Here is a 17175-nt window from a genome sequence, read left to right as displayed (position 1 = left end):
TTAAAGGAGATTCCAGTTGAGTTGTTTATCTTTTATTTTATTTTTTTTCCCAGGATGGGGAGGAAAAAGATACCTAAATTTTCAGGCATACAGTAGAAACTCAAACATCCCTAAGGACATCATTAGAGAATAACTATTTGTCAAACCTATAAAAGGTAGAACACTTTTAAATTGTTTGTTTTAACATCTTGGCGTTAACTCATTTGTTCAAGAAAAATACTTGCAGCTGTCCTTAGGCTCCGAATGAAAACAAATTCCACCACTATGACCATCATTATTTGGCCAATTGGGATATCCGAAGCCGCATTGTCATTTTCCATAATGTACTAACGTTAGTGGGGTCACTCTTTGAGCCCCTCATTGATTCCTCCGACATTGTGCAAATGATCTTTCTTAATAAGGAGAATCCACTTTGGTCGAAAATACCTTTTCTTTTCATCGGAAGCAGAAGCCTTAACTCAGCGAGCGGAATTCTATTCGATCAGAGCCGCTCCGTAGCAGCGGGAGCTTCACAGAGCAAATTCTCCGCTAATCCCTGTATTGCTTGAGGGTTACAAGCGGAAACGAGGTGGCATGGCGCAGCGGTGCCCCATCTCGGGAGGAGAGAAAATGAGTGTGGCGCTTTCCTTTCTTCCTTTCTATAACATTGGCTAAGTTGGCTAGGCTGACCGTGTGCAGTTATGCAAGAAAAAAATCATTTTACCTTACAAACACACCTGCTTTAGCAGTACTTGCTTCCATGCGAAAGCCGTGCTAACCGGTACTCGGATGTTTGGTCGACCGGACGTTTGGTCGACCGGACGTTTGGTAGAACGGACATTTGGTAGAACGGACGTTTGGTAGAACGGACGTTTGGTCGCCGGGTTCGCGAGTCCCGAGGTTTGAGTCACAAGACTTTCATTTGTTTAACCCTAACCCTATTCACTCAATGTTAAATAATAGTCATTACATCCCTATTCACCCAATGTTAAAATCTATCAATTGCATGCGAACGTCCGTTCTACCAAACGTCCGGGGACCAAACGTCTTTCGACGAAACGTCCACTCACGGTGCTAACCATAGTGCGTGTATAAGTAAATAGAAAATAATTGATGGAAATATATGTGTCTTTTTATATGTGACTGTTCGAGATGTGCCTTTAAAATTACTCCAATGTTCTTGATTTTTTTTGTGTCAGGGGAATAAGGAGAGGAGAAAGAACCTAATAAAAAAGCTGAAATTCACTTTAACAGGCAAAAAGATAAGCGCTCGTCTAGGTTGCGTGGAGGGCATCAAGAGAGTTGGTTCGGTCACACAGAATAACATAATCACTTCTCTAATGATGTGGTTGCCCCAAGCTGGGGGCGAATGCAGCCCGTAGTCGCCTAATGCTAACAAATCACAACGGCCGTGAGCACACGTGACAAGAACACTCACACATGACGACATTTAGAAAGCAATTAACGCGAAGGATGGGAAAGGGAAAGAAAGGAAGAGCCCAAAAACGTGACATTCCTCCTTGTCAAGCCTAAGCTGCTGCTTTGGTTGGCACTCTGTCTCCTAATTAGTAGTGTCCGGCCATCACTCACATTCTTGTTTTTCCCTGCCTTGTGTGCTCGTAGGTGGGTTTTAACGTTTGCAAAGAGTCTTTGGGAAAGAAAGCTTTAGGTCTTAGTCATTGCTATTTTTCGGGAACAGGAATCCAAGTGCAGCTGGGCTTTTTGAAACTGATAAAGTATCTCTTTCTTTGGACTAAACATTTGATTTGACTTGTTTTTGTCTGTGTTTTGCGCCGATGTCATAAAGAAAGAAGATTTTGGAATCGCTCAAAAAACTGGAAATCAGACAAAGTTAAATTCCCTAATCCACTATATGTGTATAGATTATGCATGGTGTGTATATACTGTACATTGTGGTCGTTGACAGGAGTATCACCCTATTTTTTTGCTCATGTATTTGACATATTACCCCCCAAAGAAGTTACGGTTATATTGCAGACTCACTGCATGAACCGAGGGGAAATGTGAATGGGCTGAATGTCTTTGTTGGAACTAAATCTATGAAGCCTTCAAATCAAGTGGCTTCTTCGCTGGAAAGAGTATAAAAAAGAAAACTCAAAATAACTTTAAAGGCATCTGCATATGTCATACAAGTCACGTTCTTAGTGTTGCAAATTGCGCCGCTATAAAGGTCCCGTTTGTTTTCTTTGAAAGACGCATTGGAAATTATTTTCAAAATGGAGAAAACGGGAATTTGCTTGAGTGACAGTGAATATTGCAGGTGCAAACACAGTCAACTGGTAAAAATCAATTCACAAAGGCCGGCCTGCTTATTTGAGCTGACAGCGAGGGATGATTTCGTATTTATTTCTTGTCAGGCCTTTTGCTTAGAAATATTGTTTTGAAAAAAGAACATGTTTTGGGGCGGCCTGAATGGAAATGATATGCGCTCCATGGATTACCATTACATTCCAAATGTAGATAGTCTTTAAAAAATGATTTTGATGTAGCCATTATTAAGTGGGCGGCATTGTGGCTAAGCGGTTAACACATCTAAATCACAGATCTGTTTCACACCAAAGCATTAAAGCATAGTCTATGGGGGGAAATAATTGTTATTTGAGAGCAAATAAAAAAAAACTGATCAAATCCCCTGTTATTATTTGACTGCAAGCGACCTTGAGTGAAGGCCGATGACGGGATATTAGACGACACCTTAAACCTTGACCGCAACAGTGGCGTCTCATTTCCGGCCGTCTGCCTCTAATGGCTCTTCATTACAGTGAGAGTCTGAAATGACCTCATTGTTTCCATTGAAACGCACAAATGTGGATGCATTTCTACATAGACACATTCGCGAGGGAGTAACAAGAGTACGCGTCATTCAGTTTTGTAATCAGTGCCCAGACAGTGTGTTTGTCTAATGAACTGTACGGCATTAGCAAGCCAGAGATTTGCTTTCCGGGCTTGAAACAATGCAGGCATTAAATTACATCGGGAGGATGGAACAAACGCAGAGTTTTGTGCATTTTCTAACACCCATACGTGCACAAATGTTTCACGGGTCGCAAAACGAGCGACGGCAAAGGTACTGATTATACGCGGATGCTGGGGGGTGTCAGTGGGACTTCTGGATTGAACAGCGGTGGCAGAATGAATTAATCATCGGTTTAGTCGTTCTTCAAGTCGCCCGCTTGTTAATAGCGACTAATATGAGGCAACATGTTACGCTCCGTGAACTGGTTTTGTCTTGTTGTGGCCTTGAAATGAATACGTAAAAGGCCCAGCGTGGTTTCGGCACGATTTAGATTGGTGGATTTAATAAATCAAAGAGGATCACATAATTGACTGAATCCATGTATGCGATGGAATTCCCATAAAAACTAATTGCGGTCGTAATAAGCTTTAAACCAACTTTAATAATTTATTTATTTATACCAACTATACATTTTTTTTTCCTGGTCGAGTTTGTCAAAAATGCTAACGACCCTGTTGTTTAACTACGAATTTTGTCGAACAACAAATTAATGCAGGAATATTTATCATCTTGCACTTACTAGAGAGTAACAGTATACTGACATCCTGATTAGCGAGTCAAGCTTATGCTATTTTCTTCAGGCTGAAGGATGTGCTTTCCATATTTCTCAGCTTCTGGACCGCAAAGCTAAATATATTGCAGCAAAGCGATATGTATTGCCTTGCCAATCACGATTCTCAAAGTAGCAATGTTGTCAGATTAGCACAGAGAGGGCGGCTTTGGCTGCTCTTACGTGTTTTGAATCATGTGATGAGTGAGATGTGTGCATGCATGTGCAACCTCAAAAGCGGACGGCTGCATAAAGATCAGGAAAAGGCTTCTCGTTCGCCTGGCTTTTACTTTCTCTTAGGGATCTGTGACTTATGCATGCGGTTCGCAGCCACTACCACCTCTCTCTAATGTACTATGCACGCCTTTAGCTGACACATCGGCTTGATTTGTACAGCAAGGAGAACTCATCAGGACAAGAGACGTGTACGAGTGCGTGCACGTGATTGGTGGAGGCGCTTGTTGTTGGTTTTTTTTGCTTGTTGTTTTAGCTGCTCGCCCAGAAAAACAGATGTGGAGCCGGTCATGTACGGGCCAAATGTTAAACATTGAATATTGTGCATTGCCTCATACTGAACTCAAGCTTTGGCATCTGTATGCGAAACAAACGAGATCTCTCCCAAGATAATTTGTCACTGATTTTAAGATCGGGCACTCGTAGGTCAATATCTGAGAAAGCAGACGCACCATAAAGAGGCTTAGTGAAATTTTATGAAGGTGTCTAGTCACAGCAGATGTTACTATTGGCATAGACATGCTAAATTGAGGTTTAACATTGCCTTTAGACGTGTGTTTGGATTTGCATGAACACTGAGCTGACAGTGAGCACAGATAAAACATGCAAGATGTGTCCAAGAAGGTCTTATTGACACTTTTTAAATTGATGCTGTAAGAGAGTCTAAATTTTCCCCCTACCTTTATGGTGAGTGTTTGAAGTGATTTAAGTCTTAACTTTAGAGTGCTGCATGTCGCTTCTAAAAGTGATCTAATATTAGAAACTTTCAGTATGATGATGTCGAGGTGCAACATCTGCAACATCACAGAAATAATGATTTTAATAGATAGTATTATTATTTATATATATTTGAATTTTACTCTTGACTCATTTAAAAGCATGGGTTTTATATGTCATGACAGAGTTGTAGAAGAAAATAACACAGTAATTGAAAGTTATACTTTGTTATTAGTACTGTCCATGACTCGCAACTCATGTAAATATATATATATATATATATGTTTTGGATCTGACTAAAATGATAAAATACAGAGGGTTTTACATGGAAGTGCAGACAGATTGTGACCTGATAGAGAATATTTGAAAAGTGAGGGGGAAATGTTGAGTTCAAAGACTTGACTAATGTGCACACAGTCCAAAATTGAAGATACTACAGCCTTTTGTGATAACGCATTCATTCATCTTCCGAGCCGCTTATCCACACAAGGGGGGTGCTGGACACTATCTCAGCCCACTATGGGCAGTCGGCGGGGTACACCCTAAATGGGTTGCCGACCAATAGAAGGGCACAGCGAAACAAACAACCAACCTAGCATGTACATTTTTGGAATCTAGGAGGAAAGAGCAGTACCCCGAGAAAACCCACGAAGGCACGGGAAAAGCACAAATTTCATACAGGAAGCCCATATTGAACCCTTGATCACAGAAGAGCGAAGCGAGCGAGCATGCTAACAACTACTGTTCCGCCTGATAACACATTAATGCGATTAAAATCCCTCCGAAGTGGCTTTCATTAATCAAATTTGCAAGTGTTGACGAGGGAGTGAGCTAACCTTTTCTAGGAGACATCCTCCTGAAAACGTCCAGCATGTTGGATCGAAACTAGAGGAATGGTACCTGACTGCAGCGATTAGATCAAGCCACTCTTCTACTGGCCTGCTATGAACTGGACTTACTGCTTAGCCCTGGAGGGATCCTTGGCGCATGTCTGGCCCTAATTAATGCCCCTTACTGCAGCGTCTTGTTGGAGTTGGAGATAGAGAGCGAGAGAGCAAACGAGAGAGAGAGGCGGTGGAGAAGTAGACCATTAAATATTGATTTTATTTGTATAAATACCCGCAGCTTTAAGCCCTGCGTGACCCCTCTTGCTGGCCGTAAGAACCAGAGAAGATTGCCTGGATCTTCCGCAATGCGACATTACGCTGACCCCTCTTCCTCAACCAAAGCGTCACAAAGGCCACTTGATATCCGTGTCATTTCGACCAATTATTGTCCCGGCTTGAACCACATAACAGTTATTTACTGCGCAATAGCTCGGTACAAGCACTTGAGGACGCAAAGTATGCTTGCTGTAGAATTACACAGCGCTACTTTGACATGATGACCGACAGATAGACGAATAGAGAAGATAATTACTTCTCTCTCTCTCTCTCTCTCTCTCCTTCTCTCTATCTCTCTCTACACTTGGCTGTCTCTTTTGCATCTTGGCTATAATCCAGTTTACTTCATCAGTCATAGTAGCAAATGCAGTTCTCGCCTAGGTTCCACGGACTGCAGTCATCCAGCGTGTGAAGTGACATGGCGCAAATTAATTACAAGTGGAACGCGAAAAGGAAAAAGTGGGCATAGACAACACTGAGTTGCGGGGTGCTTCCTCGTTTGTAATTTCTCTGATTTTTTGCTCCTTTAAGATTCCTGAAGTTCATCGGTTTGATCCCTTCGGCTCTGCAAAGTGCACCTTTTCCAGTGCCTTTGTTATTCAAATCCCAAACAACAAGGGGAACCGTGACATGGTTGACAGACAAAAAAATTACCCCTGCATGCCCCTTTGAGTATGACATTAATAGCGTATTTATTGTCATGGAACCAAAGTGCTATTAGTTCTGTAACTGGGGTTGAAAAACTAACAATCTGCAATAACTTGGTAGACCGTTGTATTTTCATTTTCTTTGGCATTTACAGTGTAAATGTGTGCATATGTCAGACTAAGGCTAATAAATATACTATGAAGCGCAATATTATTTGTGGGCAAGCCAAGCTGATCATTGTCCATGCCGGCTTTGTCACAGCTGACCTATATTAGATGAAAGCTGGATCAGTGGCCTGCAGGGACGGCATAAGAGTTGTGTTCTAATTATCTTTGCAGTTAGCTAGCAACACATCACTCACACTTGCGCACTGGCCGACGACACACAAAAAACTCCTGCAAATCAATGGGAGCATCTGCTGTCCTCCACCTCGGTGGCGTGGGCGTATAAAAGTTCGCCCAATTCCGCACGTTCGGAATTCTGACCTCGACAGACGCCTGCATATTTGATTCTCACCCAAAATACCTGAAAGCTCAGCTGAGAATTTACCGCGGCTGTTACAAGAGTCTGGTTTAAAACCTGATGTAGTAAAAATCATTCGCGTTGCTATAGATACGCAAGCCCTCATTTAAAGCGAGCATGCCAGGCATAACTAGAAGGCGAGAGGACTCGTGCAATCTCCTTGTACAAATAGGTATCAACGACATGGCGTAAAAGTACACCCTTCACTTCTTTGTCATAATGAACTCCCAGTAACCGCTGTGAGAGAATGTGAGCACTAACATGAAATTTAACACACCTGCTCCCCATTTATGCCTGAAATCTTGTAGCACTAATGAGTCACATGACACCAAGGAGTAGAAACGGGTAATTAGGCCTAATTTGGACATTTCCACTCAGGGGTGCACTCTCATTTGTTGCCCAGGGTGTTGAAGGGGGGCAGTTAGTTTCCTTTGCTATTCAAGCTGCATTATAACACATTGGCGTATCGTTTGGATTAAAGATAAGATGAAAGATTTCCCCCAAAAATTAAGGGTCGGATTCGCTTGTGAAAAAGGTAATGTAGGTAATGTTATAAAACTGCAATCAGTTTAGCAACATTGAGCAATCACCTACACGACATGTTTTCCCCCCCTTAATCACTTTAAACTAATTCTATGTGGGGCTGAGTCATATGTTTCAAAAGGTAACTAGATCCAGCATGCACACAATTAGCTCTCACACAACACAAGCCCTTAATTTCGTCTGCCCCTTCTGTCGCTAATGTTGTCTCCTAATACCCGCACTCTTGGTACATTATTTTCCCGGATCATCCCTCCTTTTTTATTACTCCTGGGTGGGAGCACTACAGCTGTAGCCGGGCAGTCGAGAGAAGGGAGGTTCATACCACGGTAATGTACGTTTTCAGGCATCGCCTGGGACCCATTTACAGGTCAGACTACATGGGGTGGTCTGCATTTACCATCACAGAGAGATAGATGCTCTCTTGGCAGCTACGGGTGGCTTATGTGCCGCTTCCCTCATGTGTCCTCTCTCTCTCTTCCCAACAGAGGGACTATGAGTGAATCATAAAACTGGCTGTTTCTTCTCCCAAAAGCATGGAGCGCCATTTCCCGATGAGCTTGTGGTAAGTAGCCTATATGCAAACGCACACGATTGCTCAAGTGTCATCCCCGCCGCTCATCGTCACCTAGCACGTAGAAATCCCACTTGTGCCTGGCACGTCCTTGAAATTCATCCCCTGAAGGAGCATGCGATGGAGCCCGCTGGGACCCCCTCAAGGATTAATCCGTAGTCAGTCAGGGAGCGCTGAAAACGTGAACGTCACTCGCTCTTTTCTGCTTTTAGCATCTTAGGTGTGAAGTAGAGTCGCCACGTTCTGTTTTGAAACACACATTGCTCGCTAGTGTTATTCTTCCTTTCGGGGCTACAAGACTGATGGCTTCGCGTTGGGGATACTGGATTGAATGTTGATTATATTTTGTGTTCCTTTTTCATTGGACTGAGAAATAACTGTAGATATTTTATAATCCACTTCCGGTGAATATGATGCTGTTTAGTTCTTCTTCGTATTTTTGTCTCAAACTCTTTATATCGACTTTTATGCCCAATGAAGATTTTGTCAGGGATAAAAAGAAAGGCCCTAGCCAATTTGTGTAATGCCTCATTATATTTTAGTGTGGTCACTTGGCGACCAATCAGCGCAACTGTTCCTGGGATCATTTTATTTTGAACCTATATCCCATATTACTCGCTGCCAGAGGTATTATGCGCCTTTCCAAATCAAATTGGCAAAAAAAGAACCATTAGTGGAGCTGCTTTTGTCATTTCATATGACTGCGGTTAATGGGCCCTCTTACTCCCCCTAAATTATCCTAAGCACGTAAAATGCAGTGACATTTGGAAATTAGATGATTGAAATCATATTTGAATGAAGAGAAAGTGAACAATTAAAACGGTGAACTCCTGCAACTGCGTTCTAATTACGTACTTCCTTCATGTAGTTTCCTTTTGGGAGCCACGATTAATATGTTGATTGTTGAGCATAATTATGATGAAGTCACACTAAAAGAACACAAGTGATCAATTGTATTTCTCCTTTCTTCAGTGCAGTTTATCTCTACTTCATAAGCGAATCGGTATAGAAATCGCTTTCCCTCCTGTTGCGGTTTATGTAGTTTTGAGTTGGAAATGTCCTATATTTGTCAAATATGCTAGTTATTTTCTTGCACTGTGACCAACGCAGTAAGATGATAGCAAATATACAATTGTAATATGTGTTTGCAATTCCACAATCCCTCGTCAGATGCTGTATTTATTGTTATGTTGTTAAATATTTCAAAAACCTTATAAAGAATGCAGCGGCAAAAATCTACCCTACTGCGTTCTTCATTCCCAATACAGAATGTTTTCTCTTCTTTTTAGGTGACATAGTATCGGTTCATTCAGTCAAAATTCATTGCATTTTGGTTCTAACGGTAAAATGAAAATTGAACCATGGGGGTAAACAAAAACGAAATCAAGCAGAAACAAACTCATCAAGAACCATCATGGACTTCATGTCTTGCTCAAGGACACCTTCACAAGAGGCCTGTTGAGAAACATTTAACGAGCCCATCCTCCATGTATGCCAACCACCTCAAGCATGTTTGCACTTTATGCACGATCACGGTCACCCGTAGACAAATAAAAAAGGATCTCTGAAAACGTCAATAAGCATCCTGCGGTTTTTCTATCAACGTCTGCAAAATTTTCCTCTCACGTATGTCATTCTTACTCCCAGCCATCTTCTCGCTGCCTCATGATTTATGGATATCTTCTATCATTATTAAAGTGAGAGCTCATCTTTTCTGAACTATTCGAGTCCCGTAGCATCGAGTGGGTGTGTAACAAAAAGAGGGGCGTCGAGGTAGAAGGGGAAGAGCTTTAATCAAAGCTATCCATCACGGTTGGATAATTAGACAGCGGCGCAGAACCCGTGGTCACATTCCATCACTATCAACCACACCTGCATGAACACACGCCAATCCATTCTTAGCAGTTCCAGACTGAAAAGCACCACAAGACAGGTCAAACCTTCTTTTCTGTCTCATTAGGGACTGTAACTACTTATACCGACTGGAGTTAGTCAGTCAGCGCGGCCAATAAATGCAGGATTAACACGGCTGTCGCGGGAACTTTTCTCCCCTCGAGATCCCTGCGGCAAATGCCAAAATAGAAAAAGACGTCTTACGAGAAGTGCTTCGAGTTCCAGCACTCGGTTGCTTCGTTTTTTCGATACATTGTACAGGGGTGCCTCGAAGTATGACTTTGTTTGTGACCGTACTTATGAGCAAGAGCGGAAATTAGGGGGCGTTGCCCTGGGGTGCTCGTAACTCAAAACAAATGTATCGGATATATTTTCGCCTAGATGAAATGAATAGCGCCGATTTTTGAAGAGGTGTCGAACATGCTAGACAGCTGCTCGGTGTGAAGTGAGCCAAGTCAGCGTTGCACAAACTGCCGCCGTCAGCCTCTCAAGACTGAGTTGTTTGTTTTCCTTTGGATTATAAAGCCATCATTAATGATTCTCTCGATTTAATTGCATTTGCGGATGATATGTATTGCGAGCAGAGATTAGCGCTAATCCTCCCGAGAAGTCTTTTTTATATTATGCTCGCACAGTCAACCAACAATGGTCTTCCAAATGATCCTCTTTTAATGGGGGTTTCCTCTACGGACGCGTATGACGAAAAGAAAAGAATATTATATATTTACGCGGTTACTTCATGATCGCACTTTACTCAGTGATGTTTTTTGCTGAGTAAAAGCAGTTGTCCTTTCTCCCCAGTGTCCTCACACACCCATTGATTGATCGCAAGCTAGTGGCGAGGACGCAGCATGGTCTTGTTCCAGGGAAGGTGAAAATTCGCCAGGAATTGTTTTTCTCACATCTTACATTTGTCAGTCCTGCAAGCCCATCTCCAGCAACAAGGATCCCCCCCCCCCAAATAAAAAAAATACAATAAAATCACATTAACGGTTAATTAATTAATTAGCATTTTTCCAATATAAATTTTCCATAAGTATATTGCGAAAAATACATGTACAGTATGCTATACAGTATACATTTATATTTACACTACTTTACAGAATAAAGACAGCATGAACTTCTGGAAAATCACTATCAAGAGCGCTCAGTTTATCACACCGGAGTACTTCTGATGTAAATTTATTTATGAGAACCAAATATTTTAACATCCTTTTTCCACAATCTATTTTGGTGCTGCACAAGTGAATTGCAAAAAAACATGTTTTGCTAACGAACCCTCTAATACGGCTTTAATGTTGATATCTTTCTTTAAATTGGGGGAAAAAAGACATTCAAAGGGGCTTTATTTCCCTATTTAATACATCTCCCGAGGTATCGGCACACCCGCGCAATCGGCTGACTCGGACTCAACTCGCAAAAATATGCAACATCCCTACCGCTTTACAGTGTTATTGTAAGTTTTGACGCTTGTGCGCGTTTTACTGTAGCTGCAATTTACAAAACAAAACATCTTCATGAAATACAGGCAAGGAAACATTCTACTTTTTGAGCGGCGATGTCAGCCAACCACAGGAAACTTGGTGAACATGACTACACACCAAGTTGATATTTTATTAATGATGTTTTTTTTGCACTGGGAAATGACACACTACCTCGCCGAGGGGACACACTTCCTACTCGACGCCTACAGTATGTTTTAGTACGCAGAGAGTATAGGAATTATTTAGCCATATTAATGCCATGTGAATACACTATGGTTGCTATGGTGATTGTAACCTATAGTTTTGAGCCGAGTAATTTTTGTGAGTGCACCATATACGATATGCTTTTTTTTGTGGTGAGAAAAAATATGGTGCCTAATATATTTCCAAGTAAACAATATTGCAAGGATTATCATACAAATTAGTTTTGCAAAACTGTCGCCAAGGAAGCTTTTCCACATATTCGCTTTACCGTCTGGTTTTCTAGTGCAATCTATTACGACTAGTACGAAAATGCAAAAGGTAACCAATCCTGACGCTTTCATCTCTCACGGAGCCAACTAGGTGACAAAGTTAATTTCACAAAATATTTCAGCGTGTTCAGGAAATAGCAAAACATCTCTGATGGAAAAGATTTGAATTTGTGGTTTTGACTCTATTCTCCGCATTGAAAAAGTTTCAATGTCCAAATTTTCAAAGCCAACCACTGCCTCCTATGTCATCTCTTTTCTCCCGTAATTTACATTTTTTTTGTCTTTGCAGCGGCAAACTTCTGTTCGTATACTAGTCCTCGTTCCACCCCGCTTCTGTTCTTATCTGCGTTCCCCCGACTGCGCTGACACACTCCAAAGCTCTTCTTCCCTCATTAACTCTCTTTCATGTGGCTACAGTTGACAATAACTGGTTTGGAAACAGCAGACAATGGGATCAATGGGATACAAGGATTATCCCCGGCTCATACCCGCCATCGCCGCCACACCCGCGTTTGCATCCCGCCCGCCATTTCTTCTCCGTCCTGGCCTTTTCCCTCCGAGGGTTGGGTTTTGCCCTTTCTATTTCCCAATCTATTGTTTCATAATTAATTCTGGGTTCTTATTTTAACCTCCATTATTCATTAACGTCCGTTTGAGCTGCCCGGAAATCTTTTCTCACGGAGCTAAGAGACGAGTCGTATATTAATATTGCCGTCCTTTCACCAAAAATGGACAAATAATCCTTAATCAAATGTGTCTTTTGAAAAGTTTGCAGGAATGTATGTTATTCTAACTCAATCCTGCCCTCAACTGAATGTGTTTATTGTAAATGATAACATCCACTTGCAGTTTTTTTCCAATCGTCATGCTAGCACACAAAGAAAAGCCTTTACTTCATTCAGATGATTTCACCTGACACCAAAAGGCACCGATATTTCAACTCTACTTTTGTTCTCTCTCTATTCTTCTTGAATTCGCCTGCTCTGTCTCTTCATTACGCACCCATCTGCTTTCCTTCTCATCTCATTTTGTCCCAGAGTCACTTCCACTGCTCTTCCGGCTCATCTCCCCTTTTCTTTTTCCACCTTGCCCTTCTTGACGGCACTCTTGGGATTCGAATCACAGCCTGCCTTAATGCTTAAAAAAATCATTTTTTTATTCCATGAGCAAGCAGAGGAAAATAAACTAAATAAAGGTCACGTAAAAAAAAGTACTACACGCTAAACTGCCCAACCAACCCAAGTCCAAACACACATTTATCCACCAGAAGGTGACTCATCCACCTGATCCTCTCTATCAAAGACTCCAACACTCTATCTCCCAAAGTATGAATAATACAGGCAACCCATATGTGTTCGCCTGTAAAACTAGAGCACCAACTGTGGGCCCAAGGAAGCTCTGGGTGGGCCGAGGGGTGCCTCAGGGGCCTCCGGGTTGTAATGGGCATGGGCTATGCAGACCCTTTGGGCGACTTATACATGCTCATTCTTGTACATGGAAATAGGACTGAAAATACCCTGAAAGACTTTTGGGGTGAAATTGAGACGTTGCTATAGTGAGAGTTCTTGTCAATACTCAATGGCATGTGCTGCGATATTAAAATATGTACCATACGTCAAACTAGAAAATGGAGAAATTGCGATAGTTGCTCATCGGTGTATCGGGGTCACTTGCTTTTGATTTGGGAGAATTTCAGGCTCATTTCCAAATGAACCCAGAAAAGGAAAGCGAGCATCAATAATAATAATGATCATGTTTCCATTTCAGTTCGCATTTCAAATGAGTCAAACCATGCAGAAGCACACCTTCTTCTTCTACTCTTCTTGTCCATTCAAACGCTTGAGCAGCTTTCCCTTCTCTTGATTTAGAGTCTACAATTTGTTTTCCCTTCCATCTGTCCGCCGACTCGCCAGGATGTGCCGGCTAAGTCACGGTGCCCGACCTTTCCCTTCGTTAGTGCCCAGGTTGCAGGCGAGCTTCTTTGTTTGTGGAGATGCGCTCGGCAATTCAATTTCACAACTTCATTTCACAAGAGAGCTGGATGGCCATCGGGATTGAGGGGAGAGTAATTGAAAGGCACTGAGGCTCAACCCGTGTCTTCTTTTTTTGTATGCGTGTGCCGCTTGAATCCACGGAAGGATTTCTTTTTGCCCTACGTATCATTACTGTTGTTCCAAGGTACTTTGAGTTTTCACCTATTGTAGTCACAGAATGTGTCATAAAATGTACTGACGGTGTCGAGATTCATTTTGGCTTACCCAAAATAATATATTGAACGAAGGTTTGCTTGGTGTCGGTATCACTTTAAGCAGAACGAGATTTGAATGAGTGTTTTGACAGTGATTTTGAGAGGCAAGGCACATGAGTGGGATCCAAACTGCATTATTCAGAGGGAGAGTGCGATTATGCGCCATCTGCGTCCATACCCCAGTGGGCCTGTCACAATTGATCCACAACCCTTGACCTTTTCTCTACCCGCAGTGTTTTCCAGCCATTCTGCCATATTTGTTGCTCTGGTTGCGTGCAAATGTGTGGCTTTCTACAGACAGACAGACCTTTACACTATGAAATTCACCCTTGTTTGAGGACAGATGATATTCAGGAATTAGGTCAATGTACGCAGTAGTCAAAAGATCCTATGAAATGGGGAGCTTGTCCAAAAAATGACTGGGCTCATTTCACGTTACATGCAGAAAATGAATTTGGCAAACAAAACATGCTTTCTTTGACCATTTCCTTGTTATTCCATTCAAAAGAATGCATCAACAAACAACCACTTATATTCCTGCAATTCTGGTTGTGACATCACAACCAGAATTGGCTCATCATGCATAGCTTTCTATGCGCTAGTGAGTAAGAGACTATAATGGATGAATATAATTATGGATTCATGTTAAAAAATGCTACAAGAATAATTCTAAATGAAGTTATATTTAAAATATTTCAATAACATTTCCTGGAGCATTTCTTTTCAAAACATAGGATACCAATCTGCTCATAAAGACATCTTGTGAGTTGCATAAAGTTTCCACTGTACCAGAATCAATACGGACTTATCCTTCAAATACGTGAGTTCGAGGCCTCAGCTGAAGCAACAATGCCACTAAGCAACTCAATTCTTGAATGCAAACAACATGGAAGACAAAAACAAACGCCAAAGAGGAGCCAAGAAAAGGACCATAAGCTTCCCTCTAAACCTCCACGTGTTCTCCGCCCCGCTTCCTCCTCACTCATCCTCAAGTTCGATTATCATGGTAAATCACCGTTTTACTGTCTCATCACAGCTGACTGAGAAGATAAGGCCGTTAACGGTTAGCATCGAAGCGATGAGCACAAATGGTTCGGCTTTAACGGCGGCCTCGCAGCGGAGTGGGTCGCAAAATCACCGATGCTTATGTTCATTTACCGATCGTCCACGGGAACTAAAATACTCAAATAAGACTGACGCGCCTGGAAAAGCAAATACTTGATATAGTAGGTCAAACTAATACACGATTGTGCCTGATTGCAGTTAATTAGATGATGAGAAGTGTGCGATGACAAGCTGCTTAGTCAGATTAGAGAGATCAGCTTCCTGTGACAAGCAGAACTTAATGGGGCTTGCTAAGCTTGACGCCAAGCTTTTGCAGACTGTGAACACACCGGGCCAGCGTGATACCACACAAATCAACAAAAAGCTATTATTGAGTCAACTTTAATGTTGTGCTGCCCTTTTTTCAGTCCGTTTCAAACTGTTCTGGGATTGCTTGGTAAAAGGCTCAGTAATTTATTTGCCCTTAAACTGTTGTTTTGCCTTTCGTGTCTATTGTTTTTAGGATGTATTTCATTAAAACATCATTTAAGGCAACCAACAGTGAAATTAGGGGAAAATTCAGTGTGCCGTGACCCCATTGACGCTAATTGCCAAGAGCTGCTGCTGCACAATATTTACATATTCCCGTCGCATTAATTATTGAATGAAGTATTCGATGTGTTTCAGCACTGCTTTTGCGAAGCGTGGTTCTTAAGCTTCTTCCATGCTACGTATAAAGTAGCCCGATAGATCGAAAAAGAAGGCAAGTAGTTTTCCCTTTCAATTATATTCACTTGACAGTCCGGCTATTTTACAACAAAAGGGTCATAGCATTGCGTGTGAGCCGGATGTTTCCGCTTTATTCGCAAACCTAGTCCCCTTAAATAGATGTGAATCTTTGACTTTCCATTTTATTCCTCTTACATAAGCTTACTCCTCAACATACTCCCTTTATTCAAAATGACAAGAGTGTGTTGCTAGTTACAGGCTGGGAACAAGGACAATAGAATGACAAACTAAAACATGGCTACAAATTCTGCTAAATATATAGTTGAAGATGCTATGAAGTATTATACAACAGGTACTATGAAGTATTATACAACAGGTAGACTAAATAATCCATCCGTTAAAGTGACAGAAAAAGCCTTAATAATGAAATTAAATCAGTTATTCTGCTTTCCTAACCTGCTGTAGCCATGCCCACTAAAAAAATCTCCAAACAGAGGATAATGAGCTGCAGATTTTTGCAGTCTGCTAGCATGCTAACCATAAGGTTTCAATTCTCCTTGTTGGTATGTCAACATTCTGTCGTTTTGACAACAAGTACTAACTACCATAAATTCTGGTTGTGATGTCACAACCAGAATTGCTGCAAAAAGTGGGCATTCCCTAACCTATTGTTCTGGGTGCAATCAATGGTGAATTTTATTTTTAAATCCAATTCAAGCCATACTTTGATGCTTCTTTTATCTTGAAAAATGCATTTGAAAAGGCTTCAAGCAGCAACGTCTTCCTCGTCTGTTTACCACCGTTTTCCAGTCACAGTCAACTCACCAGAGACAAAAGTCCTGAAAAACTTTTGCAAAGATTGTCCCTCAGAGTCTGTTTTTCTCTGATTAGGGAAATTTCTCGGAGGGCTCAGTTGTCTGCAGTGAATGGTGACGGACATCTTGTATAGCTAAGTGACAAGTGCATGCACGCACGAAAATGCTGCTTTATTTGTGTGTGTGTGGGATGAAGACAATAACAAGTCCCATTGCACACATTACATCTCATATGGAGATTGTTTTTAAGCAAAAACAAAAAAGTGTTGATGAAAGGAGAGAACGGGGGGGAAAACCAACAACAAAGTGCACTCTCCCTCATCCACTTTGACAATTTTACTGTTGGAAACACAGTAATGATGCCTCCATTGTTTTCCATTACGGCAAGTCAGACGGATAATCAAGTGTCAGAGTGTATCCATGAGGTTCCCTCTCATGAACACTAATTTGCATTTCATCTTCAACCTACTACTTTTATGTTTGCATGATATTCACACGCCTCCAAATCTTGGAGGTTTCCGCTTG

General features: G+C 41.6%; 2 protein-coding genes across 5 annotated transcripts in view; one reads left to right on the top strand and one right to left on the bottom strand.

Moving 5' to 3' along the window:
- dlgap3 (discs, large (Drosophila) homolog-associated protein 3) overlaps positions 1-17175 on the top strand; it is a 59490-nt gene that overhangs the window by 20528 nt on the left and 21787 nt on the right. For 3 of the 4 annotated variants that reach the window (XM_077590779.1, XM_077590778.1, XM_077590776.1), the window contains exon 2: positions 7879-7955. The exons of the other annotated variant lie outside the window; for it this stretch is intronic. The gene's annotated coding sequence lies outside the window, so the exon portion shown is untranslated. The remainder of the gene's footprint in view (positions 1-7878; positions 7956-17175) is intronic. 4 annotated transcript variants of the gene reach the window in all.
- gja4 (gap junction protein alpha 4) overlaps positions 1-17175 on the bottom strand; it is a 66624-nt gene that overhangs the window by 29404 nt on the left and 20045 nt on the right. The window lies entirely within an intron of this gene.

The sequence above is a fragment of the Stigmatopora argus genome, chromosome 21 (genome assembly GCF_051989625.1).
Source record: "Stigmatopora argus isolate UIUO_Sarg chromosome 21, RoL_Sarg_1.0, whole genome shotgun sequence".
Lineage (NCBI taxonomy): Eukaryota > Metazoa > Chordata > Actinopteri > Syngnathiformes > Syngnathidae > Stigmatopora > Stigmatopora argus.
Note: the sequence above shows the minus strand (reverse complement) of the source record. Positions and strands in the feature narration are given on the sequence as shown.